Genomic DNA, 9,715 nt, shown 5'->3' with positions numbered 1-9,715 from the left:
CTTTGTGCTGCAGTTCAAGTATTCTGAAGTGAAAAAAAAACACACAAGCATCAACTTTTTTATTAACAACAGCATCAGCAGAATATGATAAGGAACAAAGGCATGTGTTGTCAGTGGCTTTTTATTGTAGTGTTCTTTTATGGCAGGTTGCAGTCTGACCTGCTGCTATGTTGTCTTGTGCTGTTCTGTCTGTTGTTTCTCATAAAGTAAACAGGGTCGGGTAAGCTTGGTATTCAGGTAGGAGGCTGCAGAGGTGCTGCTGAAGTGGTATTTGTGATCCACTAATAATAGGACTTTTTGAGAGTTGACAATCTGCTCAGCCCTGTAAAGAACATGGAAGTGATGAGATGTACACTCTTCAGTGCCTAAAACACTTTTGAAAACAGACTTGGGCTCCTAAGTCACTTGGGTGCTTTTGAAAACTCTACTTTTAGGGTTAGATACACAATGGGGGCTTAGACTCAGCATTGCAGCACCTAACTTTAGGGGCCCTGGCTCCTGGTGCAATCCACAGCCCCAAGTTAGATGCCCAGGCTCCCTATATAGTGCCTGGGGAGAATTAGGCACCCAAAAAAGGAACTGCAAAAACAAACAATCTGAGCCAGGAGCCAGGAGCAACCTAAGCTCACTCACTCACTCATGCCAGTCACCCCAGTCGGGGTATGGGCCACCAACCACAGATCTCCAGAGTCCTCTATCCTCTAGCCTCGTTTCCGCTTGCCTTGGGGGTTCCACCGCAATGCCTGTCTAGTGATGTTGGTTGGCTGCTTGCGTAGTGTGTGTCCTATCCAGCCCCACCTTCTCCTTCTAATTTCTTCCTCTGCTGGAAGTTGACAGGTCCTCTCCAAGAGGTAGATGTTGCTGATGGTGTCTGGCCAGCGGATCTGGAGAATCCTTCTAAGGCAACTATTTATGAAGGTCTGGATCTTCCTGGTGGTTGTTTTAGTTGTCCTCCAGGTTTCAGCTCCATATAATAAAACTGATTTCACGTTGGAATTGAACAGTCTAATCTTTGTTGCCAAAGACAGCTCTCTGGAGCTCCAGATGTTCTGGAGCTGTAAGAAAGCTGCTCTTGCCTTACCGATCCTTGCTTTGATGTCTCCGTCCGTGCCACCCTGTTGGTCGATGATGCTACCTAGGTAGGTGAAGGACTGCACTTCTTCCAGAGGGCTTCCATTCAGTGTTACTGGGTCATTACTGATGAAGTTAAGCTTGAGGATCTTGGTCTTGTCCTTGTGGATGTTGAGGCCAACCTGTGATGACCTGGCTGCCACTACGTTGGTCTTCTCTTGCATCTGCTGTTTGCTATGCGAAAGGAGTGCAAGGTCGTTGGCAAAGTCCAGGTCATCAAGCTGGGTCCACAACATCCACTGGATTCCGTTCCTGCGCTCATAAGTGGATGTCTTCATAATCCAATCAATGACAAGGAGAAAGAGAAATGGTGACAACAAACATCCTTGTCTGACTCCGGTTCACACCTGGAAGCTGTTTGTAAGCTGCCCTCCATGGATCACTCTACAGTGTATGCCATCATATAAGTTCTTAATCAGGTTGACCACCTTTGCTGGGATGCCATAGTGCCGAAGGAGCTTCCAGAGAGTCTCTCGATCCATGCTATCGAATGCTTTCTCATAGTCAACAAAGTTGATGTACAATGAGGAGTTCCATTCCATAGACTGCTTGACTATGATGCGTAGCGTTGCTATCTGGTCCGTGCATGATCTATTTTGCCGGAAACCTGCCTGCTCATCTCGTAGCTGTGGATCGACGGCATCCTCCATTCTCTCTAAGAGAACTCGGTTGAAGACCTTCCCTGGCACCAACAGAAGTGTGATTCCTCGGTAGTTGGCACAATTGCTGAGGTCTCCTTTCTTGGGGATTTTAATAAGGTATCCCTCTTTCCAGTCTGCCGGAATCACTTCTTCTTCCCATATCTTCTCAAAAAGGGGGTACAGCATTTCCACTGAAGCATCCAGATCTACTTTCAGGGCCTCTGCTGGAATGTCGTCAGGTCCATCTGCCTTCCTGTTCTTCATTATAGTGATGGCTTTTGTGATCTCATCTCTGGTAGGTCTATCACAATTGATTGGAAGGTCTTCGTTGGCTGGGTCAATGTCTGGTGGATTTAGTGGTGCTGGTCTATTTAGGAGTTCCTCAAAGTGCTCCGCCCATCTATTCATTTGTTGTTCTATTTCTGTTATAGACTTTCCCTGCTTGTCTTTGACGGGACATTCTGGCTTGTTGAACTTTCCAGACAGTCGCTTGGTGATGTCATACAGCTGTTTCATATTACCATTGTATGCTGCCTGTTCCGCTTCTGCTGCCAGTCCATCCACATAATCTCTCTTATCCTTCCTAATATTCCTCTTCACTACTTTATGGGCTTCAGCATACTCTTCTTGCGCTTTAGCCTTTGCTGCTCTAGTCCTGCTGTTATTAACTACTGCCTTCTTCTTCTTTCTATCTTCTATCTTAGTCAAGGTCTCTGCTGTGATTCACTCTTTCTGATGGTATTTCTTGATTCCAAGCACTTCCTGGCATGCTGACCTAAGTGTCTCTCTCACTTTCTGCCATCTGTTGGATACACTGTCTTCCTCTTCCTCAGACCGATCCTATAGTACTGAAAACTTATTCTTCAGCATCAGTCCAAAATCTTCCTTGATCTTATGATCCTTCAAAAGGCTGACGTTGTACTTCACTCCTCTATCTGACGCGTCTATCCCGTTCTTCTTCAGCTTCAGCTTCAATCTGGCCACCACTAAGTGATGGTCGGACGCTACGTCTACTCCTCTTCTAACTCTAACATCCTGCAAAGATCTTCTGAACTTCTTACTGATACAGACATGATCAATCTGGTTTTCTATCGTGCCTGCTGGTGATACCCAGGTACTCTTGTGGATCCGTTTGTGAGGAAAGATGCTACCTCCTATGACCAGGTTGTTAAGTGCACACAGATCCACAAATCTCTCTCCGTTCTCACTCATCTCTCCCAGAGCGTGGATCCCCATGACTTGTTCATATCCTGTGTTGTCAGGTCCAATTTTGGCATTAAAGTCTCCCATAAGGATGGTAATGTCTTTGTCTGGGAGAGTCTCTAATATTTTCTGAAGTCTGTTGTAAAAATAGTCTTTGTCCCCCTCTTCACTGTCATTGGTTGGAGCATAGCACTGTACAACATTCATCTTAATCCTCTTCATTTTAGTTCTGAAGGATGCTGTGATGATCCTGGAACCAGATGCCTCCCAACCAATCAGTGCTCTCTGTGCCTGCTTGGACAACATGAAGCCTACTCCCTGTATGTGGGGTGCGTCACTCTCTTCATGTCCGGAATAGAGCAACAGCTCTCCTGTCAACAATCGTCTCTGTCCTGCTTGCGTCCATCTTGTCTCACTAATGCCTAGTAGGGTCAGGTTGTTGTTCCTCATCTCTGCTGCGACCTGCGCCGTCTTTCTTGACTCGTACATGGTCCTCACGTTCCATGTATCCTCCTAGTTGCAAGAAGGGTAATCGGCTTAGTGGCTTCCTCACGACTTTCACCACCCAGCGTCATGCATCTTCGAGTTGAAGGCCCTTCTTTTTCCAGGCTAAAAGTCTCTGTTATCTCTATTGTTGGCGTTTCTGTAGCAAATTAATTTTTTTATGGGGTGGAGTTGCTAGCCCCACGCCCAACCCTCCTCCTTTATCCTGACTTGGGACAGGCAGATGGCCCCCAAGGACCTCTCTGGTGGAGTTCAACCTAAGCTAGCCAGTAGGAAATGCCAAGGCGAGAGATTGGTCCTAAGTCCTGCCCCTCAAAGGGAGTTAGGTGACTAAGTTGGGGCCAGAGGGAGGTCCCTCCCTCTGCTTGGGATTTGTACTGTGAACCCTCTCCTGGAGTTAGGTACCTAAGTCCTTTCTCGCAAACAAAAGAAGGAGGAGGAGGTGCCCCCCTCCCCTACTTATAAACTTTAGCCCCGTAGTTGGGGCATTCAGCTGGCATGTGGGAGACCCATGTTCCAATCCCTTCTCCCCATCAGGCAGAGGGAGGCATTGAACCTAGGAGTCCCACATCCCAGGTGAGTGCCCTGACAAGTAGGCTAAAGGTTATAAAAAGGGCACTGCATCCACCTTCTCGGACATTGTTTTTGGGGGCCTGGTACAGTTAGCAGCTTCTGCGAACACCCGCCAGATTGGGTCCCACAGCGGAGATAAGCAAGGGAATGCCTACTTTGAGGATCCCGCGGGGGTTTAGGCATGAGATGGGCTCCTAGGCTGATGCTGCTATGCACATGCTCACTGGCAGATTTTTAGATGCCATTGGGGACTAGATAGGCAGAAATTTAAATGCTTAGGGACTTGAATTGCCTGCAAAGTTTGGCAGCAGCGGAGCAGGGAGTTGAGGATCTAAATTTCGGATTTGAGTGCCTGCGGTAGCAATTAAGTGCCTAAATCCTTTTGTGAATCTTGTCCTTAGTCTCTCTGTGCTTTGGTTCTCCAATAATGATTAAAAGGGATGTTGTGAGGCTTAACGAATTAATGTTATGAGTTTCTCAGATAGTGTGGTGCTGGGGGCCATATAAGAAGATAGGTCTGCTGATTTACCCCTGTCACACTTAGATCCGAGGGGTGTTTACTCCTGTTGGTGCATGGAAAGAGTCTTGTCTCCATTTTCCAGCTAGTGGGGTTTCACTCTAACACAGTATATAACAGATGGCAGACACCATGGGAATACATTTTGAGCTTGCTGAGTGGAGAATCCAACATGCAGCTTTTCTAAACAATAGTGGCACTATGTAATGACATTCAGCCCAATTCTCTGTGATAAGTCACGGTGGGGAAAATTTCCTGAAGTACTTTCTTTCCATCAGGTAGGGCAGTAGATGGGTTGTTTGCTTTTTGTGTTAAGAGGTTTCAGACCCAGAGAGGCAGAAGCCCATTTCTATGGCCTAGACTTCCTTTAATCTCCTTTCCCCTCTTCCCTTTAGCTGGCAATGCATCTTTTTTGCCAGGAAGTTGTGAATACTGCCTAAGCTATAGCCACAAACCCAGCACTCCAAGGGTACTTTTCATCTGAAGTCTTTATAGGGCAGCACAGAGCAGGGAGCCAGTACTGTCAAATAATGGTTTTAATTCCTGGGCGTACTTATATGAGAAAAGATAGAAGGAAAGAAAGGAAGGTAGAGCAGTGTAAGGAAAGTTATCCATTGTACCAGGTAAAGGTAAAGCCTCACCACTCACTACTAATTCAGAGCAGCATCAGTTGGGTATTTGGTAATAATAGAAAATGTCTGATACTTAGTTATTTTGCCTTGTGTCACTATAAGTCATGCTAAGAAATAAGCCCAAAAACCACAGGAATCAATTGTAAAATCAATGTGTGGGGATGATTATTCTTGTTAATTCACCACATTGCAAAATAACCATCTATTAGCTACTGGTTTTCAAGAGAAAAAATCATTGTTTCAGATTACTGTAGAAGCTTATCATTTTCTATAAATCAGCTCTGCACTGTACTAGCTGTAAGATACATACCATCTGTGGTAACTCAGTGACACAGAGCCTGATTCTCCATTGCACCTCCGCAAAATGAGTTCAGAATCTCTCCTGTTGAAACTTTTCCACTTTGTATGAAATATGTAATAGTTGCTGGGCAAAAGAGAGTGAGAACTACTGTAGGCTCAGTGGTTAGCGCATTCACCTGAAAAGGTGGGGACCCAAGTTCAAATCTCTGCACTAATGAATATTTAATGAGTTATACAAAGGACAGCAACTCCAACAGGAGACATTGAGAAGTACCTGCTCCAGTGGTTAGGGCACTCTCGTGGAAGATGCAGGTTCAACTCCCTGCTCCACATTGGGTGGAGGAGGGGGGTTGAACTTGGGTTCCCACATTGTGGGTAAGGGCTCCAACCACTACAACTGGGCTAAAGGTTATATGGGAGGCACTACTACCTCCTCCCCCTGGTTCCAGGCAGGCAGGGGCGGCTCCAGGCACCAGCGCACCAAGCGCATGCCTGGGGCGGCAAGCCACGGAGGGTGGCCTGCCGGTCGCTGTGAGGGCGGCAGGCAGGCGGCTTTCAGCGGCATGCCTGCGGGAGGTCCGCCGGTCCCGCGGCTTCAGCGGCAATTCGGCGGCAGGTTCGTCGAAGCTGCGGGACCGGCGGACCTCCTGCAGGCATGCTGCCAAATCCGCGTTACCAGCCAGACCTCTCCAAGGCGTGCCTCCGAAAGCCACCTGACTGCCGTGCTTGGGGCGGCAAAATACATAGAGCTGCCCCTGCATGCAGGACTCAATCTGGCAGATGTGCTCTAAGGAGGCAGTTGAGAATGTCTACCATTGGGCCTGCTGGGTGGGGGAATGCCTAGTTTGTGAATCCTGTAGGGACTTAGGCATGAGTTAGGTGCCCAGCTGCTCATTGGCATCAGAACTGAAAGGGCTGTGCACATGCTACTGACAGAAATGTAGAGGACTTTATCAGTGGAGCCTCAGATGCCTAAGGAGTGGCTACAGAGTTAGGCAGCCGCAATTGAGTGTGGGTTTTGAGTATTTAAAATTTGGATTTAGGTTCTTAAAATGGCAGCTGGGTGCTTAAATCCCTCCTGTGAAACCCACTGTAACCCTTGATATACTTATGCATGAGAGTATCTTTAGCCATACATGTAGAACCCTTCGCTACTTCCATCCTTGCTTGCCACAGTTCACTTCTGATTCAGGAAGAGCAGCCGTGGGATAAGGAGATTTGTGTTGTACGAGTGCAAACAGTTACTGTAGAAATGTAAGCTGCAACCAATAAATGGTTTAAAAATTGGCTTTAAAAGCTTTTATTAGTGTAGCCCAGTGATCGGCGGGATCATGGGGAAGGACCTCTCTGCCACCATCTATTGGTGAACTGCGAAAAGAGAGAATCAACAGACCTCATTTGCATGAGTGCCTCCTTTTTTGCCAGTGTGTACCTTTTGGTTGTTTTGGTTAAAATTCTTTAAGTTTTGGATATAGGGGTAATGAAATGCTATCCTTATTGTGTCTCTAAAAGGCAGCAGAACTATACATAATATGACCTAACAGAGGGAATCACCAAACCAAAGTTTGCCATGTACATTGGGCAGTAGAGCTTGACATGTGTAAGGAAGAAAGCTTTTGTTTTGTAGGGAGGACTGAATTTCTTGTGGGAGGAACCTTTCTCAGTAGTGTTATATGCTATTGACTATGGATTATTTGGTGGAGCCTTGGAACTTGGAACTGGTGTCATAGTCAGAGATTATAGTAGCTCTCCCCTGAAACTGCAGAGGACAACAACAGGTCTGAGTGAACTCCAGTGATGGCCCCTCTGCCCTCCATTCACAGAACTGAATTCACTATTATTCATGCCTTAATAATAGTAAATAGAGATACCCTATCTCATAGAGCTGCAAGGGACCTTGAAAGGTCATTGAGTCCAGCCCCCTGCCTTCACTAGCAGGACCAAGTACTGATTTTGCCCCAGATGGCCCCTTCAAGGATTGAACTCACAACCCTGGGTTTAGCAGGTCAATGCTCAAACCACTGAGCTATCCCTCCCCCATCAGCCTTAGGCCTAAGCTCAGCTGGTGTAGACATAGCAGTATTGTGATTAGAGGTGACAGCACGGGGAGAGACAACTCAGAGGTGGCAGTAAGGTGTCTCTTCATGGAAGCCAGGCAACGCTTCCTCCTAGTGGTTGAAGATGGACCTGCCCCGAGTGAATTCACAGGCTCTGGAACTTCACTAAATAAATAAACGATGAGTGGGTAGCACCAGAAGGGAAAAGTCAGGGGGTGGGGAATGAGATATCAAGGGGCATTTGTTCATCAGATGTTCACACTGGTAGATGGGGAAACTGAGGCAAAGATACTGTAGGGGCAGATGGCCAAGAAATTCAGGGTGTGTACTTATATTTATATAAACATATGGTTGATTTATTGTTGTTGTATTTCCTTAATGGTTTGTTCCTTTTCCCCATATATCATTTTTGTTATTTTTATACACAAACTCAGGCCTTGAGAGAAGCCTATTAAGGTGGCCCTGAGGAGGTATTTAGTTTTCCCAGGAGGGGCTTGAGCCAGTGCATTTGTTAATTTTAGAAGATTCCTTCCTTCAGACATTTGAACCCAGACCTTCTTGGCACTAACAACATCTGGCAGAAGGACTACATCAGTGCATTGTTAACAATGCTTTTGTTTGTTTCATTGCAAAAGAAGCAAGCAAGTTCTGCTCAGACATATGTATTTGCCATATAAATAAACTTATAAATTTTGAGGAAATTATACAGCACTAACATAGCCACAACTAAACACAAAAAATGAGTGAAAATAAAAGCTGCAAACCAGGTTCCAATTAAAAGAGCTGTGTGGTTTCCTCCCACCCTTCCTTTCACTGGAAATCATACATCAAAAACAAAGCAAACAATATAGATACTACCTATATGAATGCAAATTGGCTCAGTATAGGTATATCTAATGCATACATTTCATGAGACACAAATATACAGTTTGCCTGTTTGTTGTGAAAATACAGTTCAATTAGTCTGTTCAGCTGCATGATATACAGTTCTTCCCTTTCTATGAGATACAATTGGGAACAAGATGTACTAGCTGAAGGACTCATCCCTTTGAAGAACATGATAACTTTTGAATAAATAAAAGGGCGATGGAAAAGTTGCTATGTTACCCTCCTTCTCACTGTGGGGAGTTGAAAATGCCTTTTTCTGACTGCTTATTTAATTTGCTCTCACATAACTAGGGGTGTGCAAATCTCTCCAAACCCACTCTGATACTTTATCTCAATGGTCATTTAACCATCCAGTCAAATGATCAGCAAAGATAGTAGGTGACTGATCCTTTCACTGCTGCAGGCAGAAGGGAAAGTGACAACAAAATGTTAGGAAATGGCCCACCGGGAAATGAAGTTGTAAGAAGAGGCTTCAGCTCTTGCTAGTCATACTCTGTCACTGCTTCAGAAAATATCTAAAATAGTAGGCCAGGGCTGGCAGCACGCCACATCACAAGGCCTCCTGATTTATGCTACAATGCAGCACAGAGTTCTGCCACAGCATAGGCACTGGACAGTAAAGCTAATTGGTTACAACAGAGTTTTTCAAACTAGGGTCTGTGAGAGTATTCCAGGGGGTCAGTGGGCCCCGCTGATCAACTCCTCTCCCTTCCTCCCTCAACTCCTCCTGCTCCCTCCCAGTGCCTCCTGCATGCTGCGAAACAGCTGTTTCCCAGTATGCAGGAGGTGCTGAGAGGGAGGGAGAAGAGCCTGGGACTGGGAGCGAGGCCTGGGGCTGAGCAGGGCAGCTTGGTGGTCCGTGACAAATTTTAAATCAAAATGGGGGTCCTTGGGTTACTAAAGTTTGAGAACCACTGGGTTACAACATCATTTGACAGCTTCCAGGCTCAAAATCTGAAAAATGCACCACAAAGTGGAATTGTAACCAATGCACAATGTTTAATGGCACTGTCAGAGGCTTGGGAGGATCTTTATTAGACTGGAAGAAGGTGTCAACCTTCTGGGACTCCTGACTGGCTCAGGAATACAGCTTTATTCCTGCTGGGCTGCCACCTCCTGTAGGTTTCCATGTGCTCCCCACCAGACAGCACTGTCTGTCCTCCCATCCCTGAGTGGGGCTCCAGGAGTCCTTTTTGTCCTGAATCACAAAGAATCTCTTTCTCCTTATCTGTCACTCAGCGCAAGAGCAGGGGCAACGAACCCACTGTT

The sequence above is a fragment of the Malaclemys terrapin genome, chromosome 1 (assembly GCF_027887155.1).
Source record: "Malaclemys terrapin pileata isolate rMalTer1 chromosome 1, rMalTer1.hap1, whole genome shotgun sequence".
In the NCBI taxonomy this organism is placed as follows: Eukaryota; Metazoa; Chordata; order Testudines; family Emydidae; genus Malaclemys; species Malaclemys terrapin.
Note: the sequence above shows the minus strand (reverse complement) of the source record.